At 38.1% G+C, this 21740-nt stretch overlaps 1 pseudogene; it reads left to right on the top strand.

The window, feature by feature from the left end:
- The first annotated feature begins 8185 nt into the window (after positions 1 to 8185).
- LOC146906147 (uncharacterized) lies at positions 8186 to 10310 on the top strand (annotated as a pseudogene).
- Positions 10311 to 21740: the final 11430 nt, after the last annotated feature.

The raw sequence follows: 21740 nt of genomic DNA, 5'->3' as shown, positions 1-21740 counted from the left end.
CAAATACGAAATAGTGTGAATGTTAGGTCGTTGTACGAAAGCAACGCGCCGTATAGCTCGAGTACAGTGTCAAATGAGCAAGGGCCGCTGCATCGCTGCCTGGATGTAATGAAAAATAAGCAAGGGTTCCCACATCTTCGTGAACGGGTGCGGGTAAAGAAGCTAGTTCATGAGAGTAGGATTCGTTTTGGAACATGGAATATAGGTACTCTTACAGGTAAATTTTATGGAAGTAGTAGATGTAACACCCCGTTTTCCCAACATAAAAATTTCGTAAAATAAATCAGAGTTTCTCAACACAAACGGAATGTCACATTTCTTTTCATCAAATCATAAACGAAATAAATAAATATTAATCCTTTAAAATCCAACAACGAAATATTTAAAACTCGCAGCGGAATAGTTCAACATCTTAAACAATCTTTGGCACAAGGGCCTCAACATAAAATCTCATAATATCTTAGTTCAACAACAATTCTTAAAAGTTTCATAAGGTAATACGTAAGGAATAGAAAACAATGACAAAATTCCCATCCCGTTACGTATCAGAACACCTAAGACACACACTTGTGAGGAGTCCACTCACGACCGCAGCTAATCTTGGTTACCTGCAAGTTACCCATACGAAGAGCAGCATTTTCAAGCAGAAGGGGTGAGATTTCACAAACAACAATATTAAGCCTATAATTCATCAATCACATTTAACAATATAAATATCATCGAAATATCATAATAATAATCATGTAGCATCATAGCATCATCATAAACAACTTCATAATCATTCATCAACATCAACTTCATAAATCAACTTGACGACTTTGACTCGACTATGCAACTTCAACTCGACTATGCAACTCTTATCATCTTAAACCATCTCAATAATGCAAATGCATGTGGTACCAATTCCAAGGCATCAAGCCCTCAACATAATTGAGCGTAAAAAGGCTCCAGGGCATCAAGCCCCCAACGTAGTTGAGCAAAAGCTCCAGGGCATCAAGCCCCCAACTTGAATGAGTATGCATGGACTCAACTTCTTACAACTTGAAACATCATGAACATCTTATATGACTCCAATAATCTGGACAACATCTTACAACTTTACAACTTAGACCGACATTTACAACTTTATGATATTAATAGTCAACAACAGCAAAACAATAACATATGCAACATATAAACAGCTCTTATATATCATATCAACATTAAAGAATGAATCACATCATCATAAGCATCGTAAACAATACATAAAGTGCATATATAACAATATCTCACTACTATTAATCTTAATCATCTTAATTCAGGTTTTCTGGATAGCTTATAACATCATAACTAACTTTCATTCCTACCCCATGGTCGTCTCATGACTACACGTGCGAAAGGTTTGCAAGGCAACAATTCAAGGCAGCCTACCACTAGTTAGACTCATCACAACATAGGTTAAATACTCTTAAACACCTTAATTGAACTCATAGTAAATAAGCTTTGAAGTTTGGAGGCAATCCATACGTTTTAGTTTAACTTAGAAATAGTTATGCCGAATTTTCATAATGTTTTACTAAGACCCACTTGGAGTATTTTCATCATAACTCAAAATATAAAAATCATTTTTGAGCCAAACCAAGACCACTAGAAGGCTAACACAATTATCTAAAACTTTCATGTTTACACCGAAGGCAAATTCAAAACGGAAAAGGATGAAAAATGTGAATGTTTTCTAGATTGGCCTAACAGAAAATCGGTGGCCGATTTGACAAATCGGGGGCCGATTTTTGCAGAACTAAAACTGGAAATTCAGATCAGAAATTGGTGACTGATTTTGACAATTCGGTGGCCAATTTTGGGCTTCTCAGCAGTTCAAAAATCAGTTTAACAATGCGTTTTTCACTTAAGAATCACTATTAAATCCCAATTTTCATCAACCCGAATTCCAAAATTGATAGAAAACTCTACCTATGATTATTCTATGAACTGAACACCAACTGGGCATGAATTTGATAGACTCCTATTCAACTAACAACCTATAACGACTTCAACCCTAATTCTCAAATTCTCACAAACTCAACCTACAACATGTTAAATCTAATTATTCAAATTACAGACTTAATAGTACTGAATGTTAGTCTCACCCTTACCTTAGAAAGATGAAATCGCAACTCTCCCTTGTCTTCTCCTGTTCTCTTGACTTTTCTCCCTTTTCACCAAAAACTGATCGTACGTTTGTAAAACTTTTCTAAACCTAACTTCTCTTATTTATAACCCCTCTTCTAATTCATCTTATTTCTTCTTTCTACCACCAAACTTTCTAAATTCATAAAATAACCCCTCAACTTAATATTTATTTTATTTTCAAATCTTATTTTATTAAATAATGAAATAAGTCACAACGTCTCATAAAATTCTCTAAAATCACATGAATCACACCAATCATATAAATATAATATAAAACTCATTAAAATAATTAAATAATCGAAATAGGCGTTACAACTCTCCCCAACTTATAGAATTTTCGTCCTCGAAAATTTACCTCAGATCAGACGATCCTCATCCTCTGTCGGAGTACCAGATAAAGCAAACACCTTCCCACTAGCATGTGCCTTCTTAAGTTTCTTTCATTGTGAACCCATGTGTCCTTCTTCATTGCAATTAAAACACATCACATCATCATGCTTACATTCCGTAATAGTATGTCCCTTCTTACCACAACGGAAACAATGTTTCACCTCTTCAGTACAAGCATTACTCTTATGGCCTTTCTCACCACAAGTGTAGCAAACCACCTCAGCAGTAGTATCTTTCTTTCCAGGTCTCCTATCATCATTCCCTCTTTGACTACCTTGATCAGCAGGGGCACTGTAAGGCTTATGATGATTCTGTTGGTTCTTACTCTTCCGCTCATTCCTAATCTTGTAATGGGCTTTAGTATCTTCTTCATAAATTCTACAACTGCTCACCAGCTCTGAAAAGTTACGGATCTTCTGATATCCAATGGCCCGCTTGATATCAGGACGCAAGCCATTCTCAACCTTAATACACTTAGAAAATTCAACAGTCTCAGCAGTGTAGTGTGGATAAAACTTAGTCAATTCCACAAACTTAGCAGCATACTCAGTCACCAACATTTCACCATGCTTCAACTTAAGAAACTCAATCTCTTTCTTCCCGCGAACATCTTCGAGAAAGTATATGTTCAGGAATTCCCTCCTAAACACAGCCCAAGTAATAGCTCCATCTCCGTTCTCTAGGATTGGTTGAACATTCAACCACCAATCATCAACTTCCTTAGCTAACATATGCGTGCCAAAGCAGACCTTCTGAACTTCACTGCATTGCATAACCCGAAAAATTCTTTCAACTTCTTTGAGCCACTTCTGAGCTCCATCATGATCATACCTTCCCTTGAAAGTAGGTGGACTGTTGTGAATTCGTTGTGAAAAACACACCAATAATAAACTTGATGCCTTGAGCAAATTAATACCAAGTAATCAAATCAAGCAGGTGACAAAATAATTCAATCAAAAGATAAACATCAAGAGATAAAAGGAAGAAGGAGAACACAAGAATCTGTTTACCCAGTTCGGTCTAATGATGACCTACTCTGGGGGAGAGAGCAGCTCTCCGTTCCACTATAATGATATGATTTTCTTTACAAAGAGATATTGAGTTACAAGAATCAGTCTTCAAACCTAATTCTACCCAAGTTCCAACCTCTTCCCGTGACCAAGAGACTCAATCCTAATAGTGCTTTGTTCAAGGTGAATCAAAACAATCTCAACCCTAGTGTTTGTTGCCAAGAGAAATTCTCTATAAACCCTAGTTTGTATGTTGGCTTCTAAACCCTGTTTTTCTACGCACATAATCATCTGATACAAGGTTTATATTTATAGTGGAAAACATCCCTCAAAAATTGGAACAAAACTGGCCCACAAGCTGTTTTATTTTTCTCCTCCTGCGCGAAATAGGCCACTGAGCTTGCAAAATCGGCCACCGATTTTTCCAGAGACAAAAGTCTCCAAAACCATGTCAAAATCGGCCACCGTGTGGTACAAATCGGCCACCGATTTTGACAGACAGGATGCAAATTTTTGAGTCACTTTTCAACAATTCTCCACCTTGACTCTAAAATAGTGATGATGCCAATTTAACCATCAATCACCTTGCTGCTCTCTCCAACCTTAATCTATGCTTCAATGAAGTTAATCAAATCCAAGCAATGCTTGAACCTTGATCTCGGTGATGATTTGGTGAACATGTCTGTTGGATTTTCTTTTGACGCCACTTTCTCCGCCATGATCTCTTTAGTCTCAATCATGTCTCTAACAAAGTGCAAACGAATATCAATGTGCTTTGTTCTTTCATGATTGACTTGATGATTTGCCAAATGAATGGCACTTTGGCTATCACAATATATCTTCACACACCCTTGACTAATCCCCATTTCTCCAATCATACCTTTCAACCATATGGCTTCCTTGACCCCTTCAACAAGGGCTATGTACTCTGCTTGAGTTGTTGAAAGAGCTACAACTGATTGTTGATTTGCCTTCCAAGTTACTGTTGTACCGAACAAAGTAAACACAAAACCTGATAGAGATTTTCTAGTGTCTACATTACCTGCATAGTCCGCATCCACATATCCCTCCAAAGCATCCCTTCCTAGTTGTGACCTTGTATACTTCAGACCACCTGTCAAAGTCCCATTCAAATATCTCAGAACCCACTTCAAAGCTTGCCAGTGCACTTGACCCGGATTTGCCATAAACCGACTTATCACACTTTTTTCATAGGATAAGTCCGGTCTACTACAAACCATACCATACATGATGCTTCCAACCCCACTTGCATAGGGAGTACCCTCCATCTTGCTTTTCTCTTCATCAGATTGAGGACACTGCTTTATTGATAACCTTGTGTGATGACCAAGAGAAGTGCCAACGACCTTAGAATCTTTCATTCTGAACCGCTCCACCACTTTCCTCAAGTAACCTTGCTGAGATAAGAACAGCTCACCTTTGTTTCGGTCCCTTATGATATCCATACCAAGTATCCTCTTTGCATTACCAAGATCCTTCATCTCAAATTCATCATTCAATCTTTTCTTGAGCTTCTGAATCTCTTGCATGTCAGAACTTGCCATAAGAATATCATCTACATAAAGGAGAAGGTAGAGAATGACTTTCTCATTCCTTCTCATCATGTAAACACAACTATCATAGTTGCTGTAACAGCCCGATTTTCGCTAGATTTATTTTATTATTTATTTATGTGTGTTATATGTGCTCTTATGTGATTATTTGTCTCTGTGTATTTTTGGTTGGGAAGTGTAGAATTCGATGTTAGAAGGGTATTTTAGTCATTTTGGACTTAGGGGCATTTTGGTCATTTTGAGAGTAGGGGTAATTTTTTAATTTGGTTGAGGATTGGTTTTGATGCTTAGTGAGAGTTGTTATTTTACTAAGTGCTAGGGAGTTGTAGTAATTTATTTAGTTTACCGTTAAGTGACCGTTAGTGTTATATTTTACCGTTAAGTGAGTAGTAACATTTTGGGTTAGAATAGAAATGGGTTAGGCCCATTAAGACTTTGTGAGTTGAGGCCCATTAAAGGAGAGGGAATATATAAGTTAAGTCTTTAGTGGTTAGAGTTAGAACTTTGATCATTTTTCACCAACACAAGAGAAGAGAACTTGGGGCTAGAGAGAAGAACAAGAGAAAGGGGTTGGAGGCTAGAGCTAGAAGAGGAATTCATCATCTAGGAACTAAATTTAAGCTTTGGTTAGAGATTCTTGGTGCTAGAGGTAAGAGGGTTAGGCTTCACTCATAATTTCATAACTTTTTCTTTTTACCCATTTTGTGAAATTGATGAATTGAATCTAATTGTTATAAATTCATGCATGATTGTTGTTGTTATGTTTGAGAACATGATTTATATGATAATTGTATGTTAGTATGTGAATAAACATGTTGAAATGTATATTTGTGGGTACTTTGTGTTCTTGAGCAAATTTGATGAGAAATGAGATTATGGTGTTGAATTGTGCATGAATTTGTGTTCATTAGTTGTTGTTGATGATTGTTGAACTGTTGGAATTGAATTCGTGTAACTGGAATCATTGTTTATGGATTTGTGAAGAGATTTGTGGCTGTTTTGGTGTTTTGAGAAAATTTCATGATTTTGATGAAATGAGCCATTTTGTTGTTTCTAATGCATGATTCATGTTTGTTTAGATATATTATAACTAATAGAACCCATAAACACTTTCTGGAACTTGTTTTGGTGAATTGGGGGATTGAAAATTAGATTTTGGGATGAAAATGGGTTGGAACCCGAAACTGGATTTTTGAAATTCTGGGTAGGACGCTTAAGCGTGCTCACCAGCGTGGAGAAAGCGTGCTCTAAGCGAGCAACTTCCAGAGGCTACTGGAAGTTGGACGCATAAGCGTGCAGAGGACGCTTAAGCGTGCAGCTTCCAGTTCTACCATTTTTAAATATTCGTTTTGTGCACGTGGGGACCAATCCGAGACTTCTAAAATGTTTCTTTTGACTTAATTAACCTCTATTTATACCTTTAATCTTACTGGAACATGATTTGAATTGGTTTGGACTTGAATTTGTGAAATTCGTCTAACTTTTAGAAAAAACGGTCCAAAAGTCGATTTTTCCGAAAACTCGTTTTTCTCCGGAATTTGAAGTGGGATTAAAGTTGTATATTGTTTATATGATTTCTAAAAATGGTTGTAATTGGTTTCATCAATTTTTAACTTGTTTTATTTTAGAAAATGAGAATTTTTGTGAAATGTGATAAGAGAGACGAACTTCGTGATTTTTGGGAATTCTTCATGCGGCCGATGAAATGCTTATGTAACCTCTACTGCACACATATGTGACTTGTGAGAATACATGGCATAGGCAATTGAGCTTGTTTACTTGGTTTTGATTTAAATGCTCAATTATTTTTAATGTTGTGACTTTGAGAGACGAATTTGATTGAAAATGATTTTTGAGAGCCAATTGCATATGAATCCTTTATGGATAGTTGTTATACTCTATGTGAAGATGATTGATGGTGTATATATATATATATATATATATATATATATATATATATATATGACAAATATATATTGCTTGAATTATGAATGTTGTTGGTGATTGTATATATGTTACGTGGTGGTGAATTGTTGTTGATTGCATATATACAAGTATTGGTGATGTTGAGGTGATTAGTTTGTGTGAACATATGCATTGTAGTCGAGTCATATGTTCATGCATTCATGACTGATGGTGGTGGATTTTATATCCAATTGAAGTGATTACGATGTTTTTGTTGCATCGAAGGTGACGACCTTGAGGTGATATGGTACCGCATGCATCTAGATGAGTCTAGAGCCATTGCGTACATTGTTGGTGAATTGAATTACATTTGAGTTGTACATGATGATTGAACTTGTTAATTGTTAATTGTCATGGTTGAAATTGTGAGATGTGTATGATACACTTGTTGATACAAACTTGGAATGATGATATTGAATGATGTGAGTGTTGTGAATACTTGTAAATACATGTATAACTTGTTATCCTTCGTTCTTGAATATATCTTCATTCCCAATATTCTTGTTAAATCTTATATGGATTATGATGATGTAATGTTAACCCTTAGTGGTTTACCACCTGCCCTTCCGTATGGACGGGTAGATGGAGTGCAGGGTGCTTAGATTGTGTGCTTGATGTTGCCGAGGATATAAGTTCCTCCTTTTTATATGCAAGTGTCTAGATTAGGGCTCTGATCTAGGGTAGTACTTGCATGGATCTTGTTTTGATTATGTAGTTGTAGTTGAGACAGTGATTGTATCAGAGAGATATATTTATTGTCATGAGATTTGGAGATGTTATTCACATGGTTTTATATATGTTCGTTGCTATGTTATGAGACTTGACAATTTATACGTGTATGTTGTTTTTGTTTTGATGACATAGCATCTATTTCTAGAATACATTCGTATATTCGCGCGTTTTACCGCTAATTAGAAGTAAGGTGTTACAAGTTGGTATCAGAGCCGTGGTCAGTCCTTGTCCGGACTAGTATTCGTTGATTTTTCCTGTTAGTATGTGAATGGTAATGAGTTACCTTCGATACTTGGTTGTTGTGCTGTTGTTCTTATCCGTTGGTTGGTTTTGTGTAGTCTTGAGATGGCTTGTGGTAGAGATGATGCAGCGATTGCGCAGGCTTTGGCTTCGATGGCTCAGGTGTTGGCACAGGCTAACGAGCAGGTGGCGGTTGGTTATCGTGATCCTGATGAGGCTGAAGAGCAGAGGCTTGATTATTTCTTGAGAAACAGCCCGCCAACGTTCAAGGGTAGGTATGAACCGGATGGAGCTCAGACATGGGTACAGGCCATGGAGAGGATCTTTCGTGCTATGGTGACTAGTGAGGATCAGAAGGTCAGATTGGCTACTCACATGCTTGCTGAGGAGGCTGAGTATTGGTGGACCAATGCTAAGGGAAGGCTTGAGGATGGTGGAGCTGTGACTTGGGCTAGGTTCAAGACTGAGTTTTTGAGGAAGTAATTTCCTGAGGATTTGAGGACTAAGAAGGAAGTGAAATTCTTGAACTTGAAGCAAGAGATCTGTTCAGTGGCTGAGTATGCTGCAAAGTTTGAAGAGCTTTCAAGGTTTTGTCCGTACATCAATGCGGAGGATGCGATGGTTTCCAAGTGTGTGAAGTTTGAAAGCGGTTTGAGGCCTGACATCTATTAGTACATATGTATTCAGGATATCCGTGACTTTGACACTTTGGTGCATAAGTGTCGTATGTTTGATGACGCCGGGAGGGCTAAAGCTAATCACTACAAGGCTCAGAATGAGAAGAAGGGAAAAGGTCATGGATTTAGGAAACCGAACAACAAGGACAAGGGAAAGAAGAAAGAATCTGGTGGAGGCTCTAAGCCGAATGTTGCTGAGGTGAGGTGCTACAAGTGTGGAACTTTGGGTCATTACTCTAATGATTGCAAGAAGGGAGAGAGTTGCTACAAGTGTGGGGAAGCAGGTCACAAGGCTTTTGAGTGCAAGAAGGAGATCACTTGTTACAATTGTGGTGAGAATGGGCATATCAGTACTAAGTGTACCAAGCCGAAGAAGGCGGCAGGGAAGGTGTTTGCATTGAATGCGGAAGAGGTAGAGCATCCGGATAATCTCATCCGAGGTATGTGTTTTATCAATAGTACTCCTTTGATTGCAATTATTGATACTGGTGCTACTCATTCTTTTATCGCGGTTAGTTGTGTTGAGCGTTTGGGTTTGGTTGTGACTCCGTTGTCTCGTGGGATGGTTATCGACACCCCGGCTAGTGGTTCGGTGACTACTTCTTTAGTGTGTGCTAAGTGTCCTGTTAGTTTTGGCAATATTGATTTTGAGTTGGATCTTGTGTCTCTTCCGTTGAAGCATATGGACGTGATTTTTGGTATGGATTGGATGTTGACTTTTGGTGTTAACATTAATTGTTTGACCAAGAGTATAACGTTTTCTAAGCCGGTAGCTGAGGAAGGTGGGAAGTTCTTGACCGCGGAACAAGTGAAGAAGTCTTTGGACGGTGAAGCTAGTTTGTTTATGATGTTTGCTTCCTTGAAGGAGAGTAGTGAGAAAGGAGTTGGTGAATTGCCAGTAGTGCAAGAATTTCCAGAAGTTTTTTCGGCGATGTTACCGAGTTACCGCCGGAGAGGGAAGTGGAGTTTGCAATTGATTTGGTACCAGGAACGAGTCCTATTTCGATTGCTCCGTATCAGATGTCTGCATCAGAGTTGGGTGAATTGAAGAAGCAGTTGGAAGAGTTGCTCGAGAAGCAGTTTATTAGGCCGAGTGTTTCTCCGTGGGTTGCTCCCGTGTTGTTGGTTAAGAAGAAAGATGGAAGCATGAGGTCGTGTGTGGATTATCGGCAGTTGAACAAGGTGACAATCAAGAATCGGTATCCGCTTCCGAGGATTGATGATTTGATGGATCAGTTGGTTGGTGCGGAAGTGTTTAGCAAGATTGATTTGAGATCAGGATATCATCAGATTAGAGTAAAGGCGGAAGATATATCCAAAACTGCGTTCCGAACGAGGTATGGACACTATGAGTATTTTGTGATGCCATTTGGAGTATCTAATGCGTCAGGTGTCTTCATGGAATATATGAATAGAATATTTCATCCTTTTCTGGACCGTTTTGTGGTGGTGTTTATCGATGATATTTTGGTGTATTTGAAGTCAGAGGAAGAGCATGCAGAGCATTTGAGGATTGTGTTGGGTGTCTTGAAGGAGATGAAGTTGTTTGCTAAATTATCGAAGTGTGAGTTTTGGTTGCGGGAAGTGAGTTTCCGTGGTCATGTGATTTCAGGTGGTATTGTCGTGGATCCGTCGAAGGTTGATGCAGTGTTGCAGTGGGAATCACCTAAGTCTGTTTTTGAAGTTAGAAGCTTCCTTGGATTAGCAGGTTATTATCGGAGGTTCATTGAGGGATTCTCTAAGTTGGCATTGCCATTGACGCAGTTGACTCGGAAAGGGCAAGCTTATGTTTGGGATGCTAAGTGTGATAAGAGTTTCCAAGAGTTGAAGAAGAGGTTGACTTCGGCTCCAGTGTTGATTTTGCCGAATCCGAAGGAATCGTTTGTTGTGTATTGTGATGCTTCTACGATGGGTCTTGGTGGTGTGCTTATGCAGAATCGTCAGGTTGTGGCTTATGCTTTGAGACAGTTGAAAGTGCATGAGAAGAATTTTCTGACTCATGACTTGGAATTGGCGGCAGTTGTGTATGTGTTGAAGATTTGGAGGCATTATCTGTATGGTTCTAAATTTGAAGTGTTCAGTGATCACAAGAGTTTGAAGTACTTGTTTGACCAGAAGGAGTTGAATATGAGGCAAAGGAGATGTTTGGAGTATCTTAAGGATTTCGATTTTCAGTTGAGTTATCATAACACCCTATTTCTAATAAGCGGAAAAACGCGCGAATATACAAACATATTCTAGAAATAGATGCTACGTCTTCGAATAAACCACAATTGATACATGCATAAAGATCATGTTTACATAACATAGCAGCGGAACATACATATAATTCTTAAACATCTTCAAATCTCAACATGATACAAATGTATTCTCCAAATCTCAAATAACAAGTACCAACTCAACTCCAAAATACATAGTCCAAAAATAAAAACCAACATGCAAGAACTACCCTAGATCAGAGCCCTAATCTAGACACTTGCATATAAAGAGGAACTCCGCTCCTCGGCATCATCAAGCAAACAACTAAGCATCCTCCACACCATCTACCCGTCCATACAGAAAGGTAGGTGGTAAACCACTGAGGGTTAGCATTACATCATCATAATCCAAAAAGAAATAGTGAGAACATTGGAATGAAAGATATATTCAAGCATGATGATTAATACATTATACACATACTCAGAAGTATCTACAACATTCATATCATTCATTACCACCATTCCAAGTTCATTTCAACAAGTGTATCATACACATATCACAACTTCACCTTGTCAATCAACAATTAACAATTAACAATTCAATCCAAAATTACCATTAGCAAATCAGTCACCAAACACATCTCAATGCAATTCAATTCACCAACAGTTTATGCAATGGCTCTAGACTCATCTAGATGCATGTGGTACCAAACACCTCAAGGTCGTCACCTTCGATGCAACAAAAACATCGTACTCACCTCAATCGGATATAAAATCCACCACCATCAGTCATGTATGCATGAACATATGACTCGACTACAATGCATATGTTCACACAAACAATTCACCTCAACATCACCAATACTTGTATATATGCAATCAACAGCAATTCACCACCACTTAACATATATACAATCATCAGAACATCCACAATTCAATCAACATATAGTTGTCACATATATACATCATCAATCATCTCCACATAAATCAATATATAGTTGCCACATTTCCACATAATTCCTTACAATCCAAATAAAGGAACAAATACAACATATGATCACAAACATCATATTCATCACTCAACAACCATCCATACATCATCTCATAATCATATTAATCTATTCATAAAGGGTTCATAAGACAATCAACTCTTAAAGTCATTTTCTACCAAGTTCGTCTTCAAAAGTCACAACTTAGAAATACAAGAGGTTATGAACCAAAACCAATTCTACAAGCTCAATTGCCTATGCCATGTATTCTTACAAGTCACTTATATGTGCATTAGAGTTTACATAAGCATTTCATCGGCCAAATACGATGAATTCATGAAGAACTCAAAGTTCGTCTCACTTTATCACTTTTCACAAAAATTTCCATTTTCAAATCACAACAAGTTAGATCCATCACCTCATAGATTAGATAGTATTAAACACCTTAATTGAACTCATAAAACCCAAGTTTGAAGTTTGGAAACAATCCATAAGGTTTGGGTCGACTTAGAAATAGTTATGCGGAATTTTCGTAAAATTTTCCCTAAGACCTCATTGGAGTATTTTCATCAAAACTCAAAAACCAAAAATCATTTTCATGTCAAACCAACGACATTAGAAAGCCAACTCAATTATCTACAACTTTCATGTTTACACCAAAGATCAGATCAAAACAGAAACGAGGGAAAAAGATGCAAGAACGCGAAACAGAAAAAGCTGTTTCTGGGCAAATTTCGCTATTAGCGCAATTTGAGCTATTAGCGCAATAACTCCAGACAGTTTCGCTATTAGCGCAGTTCTAGCGAATTTCTTCAGTAGTTACGGGTTTTCACACCATTTTCACCCAAAATCCCATTTTTCAAGTCCCCAACTCCCAAATCAAGTTCCAGAAAGTGTTTATGGGTCAAAATAGGTTCAATACACTTAAAAAAACATGATTCAAGCATTAGAAACAACAAAATAGCTCATTTCACCAAAATCATACCATTTTCTCAAAACACCAACACAACCACAAATCTCCTCACAAATCCATCAACGACGATTCCAGTTATACCAATTCAATTCCAACAGTTCAACAATCATCAATAACAACTAATGAACATAAATTCATGCACAATTCAACATCACAACCTCATTTTTCATCAAATTTGCTCAAGAACACAAAGCACCAACAACTATTCATTTGAACATGTTAATTCACATACTAACATGCAATTATCATACAAATCATGTTCTCAAACATAACAACAATAATCATGCACGAATTTACAACAATTAGATTCAATTCATCAATTTCATAAAATGGGTAGAAATGAAAAGTTATGAATTATGGTTGAATTCTAACCCTCTTACCTCTAACACCAAGATTCTCTAACCCAAGCCTCAATTTAGCTCATAGATGATGAATCCCCTCTTGCCTCTAACCCTTGTTCTTGTTCTTCTCTCTAGCCTCTATCTCTTCTCTTCTCAAATGAAATGAAATGATAAATGTTTGTAAAACCTCATCTTTACCAACAACTAGAGTTTATATATGCTCTATCCAATTGGGCTTATCTCACAAACCTTAATGGGCCTAACCCATTTCTATTCTAACCTCAAGAAATGTTACTACTCACTTAACGGTATAATATATCACTAACGGTAACTTACTTCACTAACGGTAACTTACCGGTAAATAAAATAATTACTATACTCTCTAGTAACTTGGTGGAATAGTAACTCTCACTAAACACTAAAAAATAACCTTCAACAAAAATTACAAAATTACCCCTACTCTCAAAATGACCAAAATGCCCCTAAGTCCAAAATGACTAAAATACCCTTCTAACACCGAATTCTACAATTCCCAACCAAAAATACACACAGAGGTAAATAATCACATAAGAGCACATATAACACACATAAATAAATAATAAAATAAATCTAGCGAAAATCGGGCTGTTACAGTTATCACCCTAGGAAGACGAATGTTGTTGCTGATGCTTTGAGTAAGAAGTCGTTGCATATGTCTGCTTTAATGGTTAAGGAGTTGGAGTTTGTTATACCCTAATTTTGGACCTAAAAATACTAACTCAATTCTTCTTTTCTTGCATTTCAAGCCATTTGAACTATCTCTGATCAATTACATCTTTCTCTGCATTTTATTTCAACATTACTTGCAAAATTCACATAAAAGGGCAGTTTAGTCATTTCCTATGTTAAAATTTCTTTCAGTCTTTAAAAAAATTGTCTGAGTCCTTTTGAATAGTTTGAGTAAGTCTTTGTTTCCACTCTATGTCAAAATCCATTTCAAAAATTGCATTTGAAGTCATTTTGAGTCAGTTTAGCCCCTAGGGGCATTTTAGTCTTTTCATGTGTTAAAACTCTGTTTAAATTCTAAAAAATTGTCTCTGAGTCTTTTAAATTGGAAAATAAATCCTTGCTTTAATTCTCTGTTAAAAATCCATTTTTAATTTGCATCTGAGTCATTTTTAGTCGTTTTAGCCCCAGGGGCATTTTGGTCATTTCACACGAAATTTCGGCAGAGAGAGGTTACTTTAAAGTACCTCATTTAAGTAGTTTGTTCATTTTAGTCCGTTTTGTCATTTTTAATCGTTTCACTTTACGTTTATTTCCAAATTACATTTTTTTACCAATTTTATTATTAATTACTTTTAAGTCCTTTTTTGTCATTTTTTGCATTTTAGTCCTTTATCTTTGATCATTTGCAGTTTAGTCCAAAAATTAGTTACAGTCCAGTTCCACGTGTCACTATCTTACTGGTCCAGCAGTCACTGCATCAGCCTATAAAGCTGACCAGTCACAGTCAAAGTCAAGGTACTAATCATTCTTTGCCAACTCATCAGAAACAAATTCCCCTTTCTCTCTCTCTCTATTTTTTCGATCAAAACCACCAAAAAATCACAAAAAAATCAAGAACATTCAAGAACACTCTTGAATGTTCAAACCCTAACAATCCATAACCACCATTCAAGCCACCGTAACTAACCTTTCCGGCCACTCTAACCACCGCAACAGTCACAAACCACCGTCACTATCATCACAGAAACCGAAATCACTCATTATCAACATCAACAGATCGAATTCAAGCATTCAAGCTCAAATCCCACAAAATCCAAACGCAAATTCACAGTACAACACATACATCAAGCCAAGAACGGATCAATCCACAAAATCAGAATAAACACGAATCAAAGAAGAAGAAGATTCGGACGAGTTCAAGCAAAGAAGAAGAAGATTCGAACAAGTCTTAGCAAGAGAGAAGAGGACGCGAATCTTGAGGCTTCCTCCTCCGATCTAACACGAAGGTAAGTGACTTTCTCTTCTCTCTATTCCGTTATCGTGTTCATAAGTGTTGTTTCAAAAAAGATTCGAATCAAAAACTGTAGATCTAGGGTTTATGAAGCATGTTATCAGAAAACCAGTTTCGGATTCTTAGAGAAGAGGAAGAGACGAAGCCGCCGGTATAAAAATTTACAAAAAAAAATAAAGTATGAGCTCCGACACGGTGGCGGCCATGGCCAACCACCGCGTCGGAGCAAGTCCGGCCGCCGTCCCCACCTTCTTCTCTGATCTGCAGATTCTAGAGAGAAGGGAGAGTGATTTCGGTTTAGAGAGAGAAGGAGAAGAGAATAATGAAGTTTGTGAAGGGATTTTGTTTTTATACTCCCTTGTGATCACACGCGCGCGCGTGCGTCATCATACCATGGTCCCCTGCGTTCTGAGATGTTAGATTTAGGGTTTTGGCTCCCTGGATCAATCCAACGCTCCTGGTGCGTTTGGATGATCCAGGATCCATCTCCTTCTGGGCCTGGGCATCTTTTCTTTGCAGATTCTTCGTTTTTGCTTATTTCTTGCTATGTGCACCACTGGATCTTGTTTTTTACGCCCCTTGCTCATTCAAAAGTTCTTAAAAAAAAATTCCAAATAAATTTCCATGAGTTCTTGATAACTTTCTTGATGTTTTTATAACATTTTTGCATAATAAAATTTGATAAAAAATATGTGTAGCATTTTTTTACTATTCTTGTTGAAATTGGTGATTTTCTTGCACATATTAAGTCTAAAAGTCCTTTAAAAATCCCTTAAAAATTCTGAAAATTTTCATGAATGTTTCTTGTTATTTTTGTGATGTTTCTATGCATTTTGTTTACTGGAAAATTTTGTTGAAAATATTATCACATTTTCTTGCATTATTTTTTGATTTCATGTGAAAAATCTTGTAAAAATTGTCTAACTCCATTTCAAGCTCTTGATAATTGTTTGTGGGACATGTTGCTTGAAGTTTGTGAGTTTATTGTTACTGTTTGTGATTGATATTGCTGCATAAGTGTGAATCTTGATTAGTTACTTAGTTTACAAGTTACTTGTGTAAATAAATAATACAAATATGCCTAAGTTTGCTTTCAAAAAATGTCAAGTCAATCATGTTGCCTTAATTCCCATTCTAAATCCTGATTCTAAACCTTCAAAAATGTGTTAGAATGTGAGAATTATAGGTCATATGGCTCTTACATTTTATGAGCAAATTTTAGTCATGTTTTGCACTCATTTTGCCTTTATTTTGGATTGTTTTCTATGCTTTGTGTTATAGTGTTTTTCTTGCTTTATTTCTTTTGATATTACCATGTGTTACTAACCATTTCATTTCATGTCTCATATATTTCATAAGCATCCCCATTTCATCCCATATTCATCTCTATTTTTCTTGCAATTTAACTTGTACCAAGGCTTAGAATGTAAAGACTTAGGAGCTTTTGTAATATTTTACTTCATGCAATTTCTAATTTCTTGCAAGGCCATAGAATGTATCTAGGCCAATGATGTAAAGGACGATGGACCCTAATAATGTACACCGACACAAGCACCGACACATGCACACACATCACTTTAGGTATATGGCTAGAATATGCATGTTTAGATGTATGTTTAGGATTGTATGTTTAGATGAATGTTTAGGATTTACACTTAGAAAAATCAATTTTCCAAAAAATATGAACAATTTCACTCAAATGTTTTTCTTAAGGCTTAATTAATGATTTGGTCCCTTAAGTTATTTGTTGGTTACATTTTGGTCCCATAAGTTATTAACGTTACAATTTGGTCCCATAAGTTATTAACGTTACAATTTGGTCCCTTAAGTTATTTGTTGGTTTCGTTTTGGTCCCAAACTACTCCCTTAACTCTAATAACTTATGGGACCAAAACGAAACCAACAAATAACTTAAGGGACCAAATTGTAACGTTAATAACTTATGGGACCAAATTGTAACGTTAATAACTTATGGGACCAAAATGTAACCAACAAATAACTTAAGGGACCAAATCATTAATTAAGCCTTTTCTTAATAAACCTTGGGATCAAAATCCCATTGAATTTTCCTTTTCTTTTTCTTAAACAAAAATCTTAAAGAATCTTAATCATACTTAGACCTTTTTGCAATTGACTAATTCCACCTCACTCTTTTCATAATCTCATGCCTTGAGGCCTCTCTCTCTCTTATTCTTCAAATTCCAATTTTCAAACTTAAAATCAACCAACAAAAACAAAAACATTTTTGGAAGAGAACTACGGTGGATTTGATCCCTTAAACGGGTACGTAGGCAAGGAACAAAATTCCTTCAATTCAAATAAAATAAAAATTCAAACAGTTCCTTCTCCCTCCAATTCTTCATCTAGAATACTCTTAGGTTTAATAATCACTTTCAAATAGCATTTAAAAATAAAGCGCGCGCGTAGAAATTAAAGACGGTTCCTATAGGATACTATAGTCGTTATGGGTGCCTAACACCTTCCCGTAGCGAAAACAACTCCCGGACCTCGATTCTCAAGGGTTTTGCTTACTTTTTCCCTTCCCAAGAAAAAAATAAGATATCACCGGTTAAAAAGGTTCAAACGTAATCAATGTTTGACACCCGAAAAACCAAGATAAAACAGCTGGCGACTTCACTGGGGACATTCGAGAGTTACGCCTAGTCTTTATTTCCACGCTTACGCTTCGTTTTTACTTGTGTCTTTTACTTGCTTTCTTATGTACATAAATGTTTAAATTCTTGCAAACGTGTGGGGTGAGAATATCAAAAGTCCTGCACCCGGGCTGAGTGAACTTAGGATTTAGGAGGGATATAATCGACAATTCATTCCGGGGGTTGCCTCGTGTTTTGGATTATGCGATCAATCCCGCATAGCTGAGGCATTTTGGGGGTGATGTTGTCAGCGCGTGTTGTCGCGTTTAGGCACTTTACTTCTAATTGTTCTATGACGCTATGAACCGTAGATAACCAAACCCATCCATGGCCATTTTTCTAGGACGTAGTGCGGAGACTAAACCGAGTGTTGTCTCGAGTTTTAGTCGTCACGCGATACTACACTCAAGCTAGACCTTCTTACGTATAATCATGGAGCGAGTGTTGTCTCGTGACACCGTGATATTCGTCTGAGAGGTTGCAACTTGAGAACCTTTTTAGAACCCGGTTACTATTTCCTAAAAGCCCTAGTTTCACTGGACGCCGTGTCCACCCAAAACTCCTCGACTTTGAATTTCAACCCACCATGTTTTCTCCGAACTTGAACATAACCATGCATTCATGCATACATGCATACATGCATAAACCTTTTTCCATGCATTGTTATCGAAGGGCTTAGACAAATTGAATTTGTAAACATTGTAGGAATGGGGAAGACTAAGTCCTACAAGTTCAAGGAAGTGGATTTGGCTAGTTTGAGAGATTTGGCACTCAAGGTTAAGGATCCGACTGGTTTCCGACGCCGTTACGGGGCTTTACTTACTATTCTCCAGACTAATGTGGATGAGAAGCTTGTGCACACTCTAGTGCAATTCTATGATCGGGAGTATCGGTGCTTTACTTTTCCCGACTTTCAGTTGGTGCCTACTCTAGAGGCTTATTCTTCCTTGATGGGTCTATCTATTGCTAAGGGGGTGCCTTTCGCGGGACTTGAGAATCCTCCTACTCCATTGGTTATTGCTAAAGATCTCTATCTCAAGACTACCGATGTCTCCAAGAATCTTGTCACTAAGGCACGCATCCGAGGGTTCACTTCAGAGTATCTTCTTGGGAAAGCCAACCTCAATACCACTTGTCAGGACACTCTTGAGGCTATTCTTGCACTTCTCATCTATGGGCTTATTCTCTTTCCGAATCTTGATGACTTCGTGGACATGAATGCTATTATGGTCTTCCACTCCAAGAATCCGGTTCCTACTTTGCTAGCTGACACATACCATGCTATTCACGATCGTTCCGGCAAGGGTCGTGGATATACTCTTTGTTGTGTGCTTCTCCTCTATAGGTGGTTTATTTCGCACCTGCCGCAGTCTTTCCACGACAATATGGAGAATTGGTCTATTTCACAGAGGATTATGGCTCTCACTCCTGATGAAGTGGTTTGGCTCACTCCTGCTTCTAGGGTTAAGGAAATCATCTTTGGTGGTGGAAAGTTTCTTAATGTACCTCTTCTTGGTACCCGGGGTGGAATCAACTATAACCCGGAGCTCGCCTTGCGACAATTTGGTTTCCCGATGAAAGAAAAGCCCATCAATCTTGCTACATCTCCCTACCTCTTCCACTACTCCAATGCCCCCACGGGAATAAGAGAGGATTTCATAGGAGTTTGGTCCAAACTTCGGAAGAAAGAGGTGAAGCACATGGGTGTAAGGTCCGATGTTGCTCATGAGGCCTATACACAGTGGGTGATAAACCAAGCAGTGGAGATTGGTATGCCTTACCCCTCTATGAGATATGTGTCTGCATCTGTTCCTACCATGCCTTTGCCTCTACTCCCACCTACTCAGGAGATGTATCAGGAGCATCTAGCTATGGAGAGTCGGGAGAAGCATCAGTGGAGGGCTAGATACTATGAGGCTGAATACTTGATCATGACTTTGGATGGAAAGGATGAGCAGCAGACCCATGAGGTCTTGACACTGAAGAAAGAGTTAGCTAAGGCTAAGAGAGAGATTGAAGAAAAGGATAGGTTGCTTATGAGAGACTCTAAGAGGGCTAGGGGTGCCCGTGACTTCTATGCACGATATTGCAGCTATGAGTCTGAGTCTGAAGATGATGCTTCCACTTCCTATGCTTAAGGATCTCCATTTCCTGTTGTTATTTCCATTTTGTTTATGTTGTTTTACATTTCAAAGTCTATCCCTTGGCTTAGCATTTCAAAGGGAATTGTCCCGTAAAACTGTATGTTGGTTGTTTGTTTCCCGTTTATGTCCACTGTTGTTAGTAATGTTTACAAACTTCTAATTTGTCTAAAACCCTTCGGTAACACCAAAAAGAGTCTTTTTTGCATATGCACTAACACATTTCATGCATCATATGCATTCATTGGTCACAAAAGGCTTCTCTCGTGCTCATTGCCTCCTGGTTTTGTCCGGCGCAGTCTGAAAGGTGGCTCGTGTTCGCAAAGTTTATCAGCCAGATAGAGTTTATCAAACAAGATTTCACAAGAGAAGGATTATGGCTAACTTTGAAGAAGAAAATGCTCAGCTCCGTGCTGAATTGGCTGCTATGAAAGAAGACTTGGCTAAGGCTCATGACACTATGTCTGCTCTGATGGCTGCACAAGAACAACCAGCCACATCTGTTCCAGCTTCTACTGAAGCAATTCCATCTATCCTGCTGTCTACTGTGGCTACCGATGCTCGTTTTGTTATGCCCAATGGGCGTCCTTATGGACTCTCGGCTTACTATTCTCCTAATACTGCTGCTGGTGTCTTTGGTTTTGCTGGTCAAGGACAGGTTCCTGTATCTACTGCTATGCCTCAGGTGACTGCTGTTGTTACCGATCCTATTGTCCACACTGTGCAACAGGTGATTGATGTCGATACTCCGCGTGGATAAGATCCTGCAATGGAAGCTATGAAAAGACAGTTAAGGGAGTTGGCTGGAGAACTCCGTGAGGTCAAAGCTATCCGTGGAAACAATGTCTCTGCTAAGGCTCGTGATCTGTGCTTGGTATCCCGACTTGAGGTTCCTAAGAAGTTTAAGGTGCCAGACTTTGACAAATACAACGGATCTTCCTGTCCACATAGCCATGTCATTCGGTACGTCCGAAAGATGGCCAATTATGCAGATAATGATGCACTGATGATACACTGCTTCCAAGATAGCCTAGCAGAAGATGCGGCAGATTGATACACTGGTTTGAGCAAAGACAATATCCATACTTTTGAGGAACTTGCTGCTGCTTTTGAAAGTCATTATGAGTTCAACACCCGTCTGAAGCCAAATAGAAACTCTCTTAAATCTTTGTCTCAGAAATCAGATGAAACTTTCCGTGAATATGCTCAGAGGTGGAGAGGGGCAGCTGCCCGTGTTTCTCCTCGACTTGATGAGGAAGAATTAACACAGACATTCCTGAAGACTCTGAAGAAGGAATATAAGGAAAGAATGATAGTCTCTGCTCCAAACAACTTCTCCGACATGGTTACCATGGGAACTCGTCTAGAGGAGGCTGTCAGAGAGGGTATCATTGTTCTTGAGAAGGGTGAATCTTCAGCCAGTGCACCAAAGAAGTATGGTAATGTCCACCATAAGAGGAAAGAATCCGAAGTAGGGATGGTATCTGGTAACCCATCTACAAATGCTACTCAATTGCCTTTGCCCTACCAATACATGCAGTACTCTCAACATCCCTTCTTCCCGCCGTTCTATCAGCAATATCCTCTGCCATCGGGTCAACCGCCAGTGCCCGTTAATGCCATTGCTCAACAAGTACAACACCAACCTCCTGCTCAACAACAACAGCAGCAGCAACAACAGGGTCCTC

This window comes from Medicago sativa, chromosome 7 (genome assembly GCF_051527215.1).
Source record: "Medicago sativa cultivar Bolivia chromosome 7, Bolivia_mono, whole genome shotgun sequence".
In the NCBI taxonomy this organism is placed as follows: domain Eukaryota; kingdom Viridiplantae; phylum Streptophyta; class Magnoliopsida; order Fabales; family Fabaceae; genus Medicago; species Medicago sativa.
Note: the sequence above shows the minus strand (reverse complement) of the source record. Positions and strands in the feature narration are given on the sequence as shown.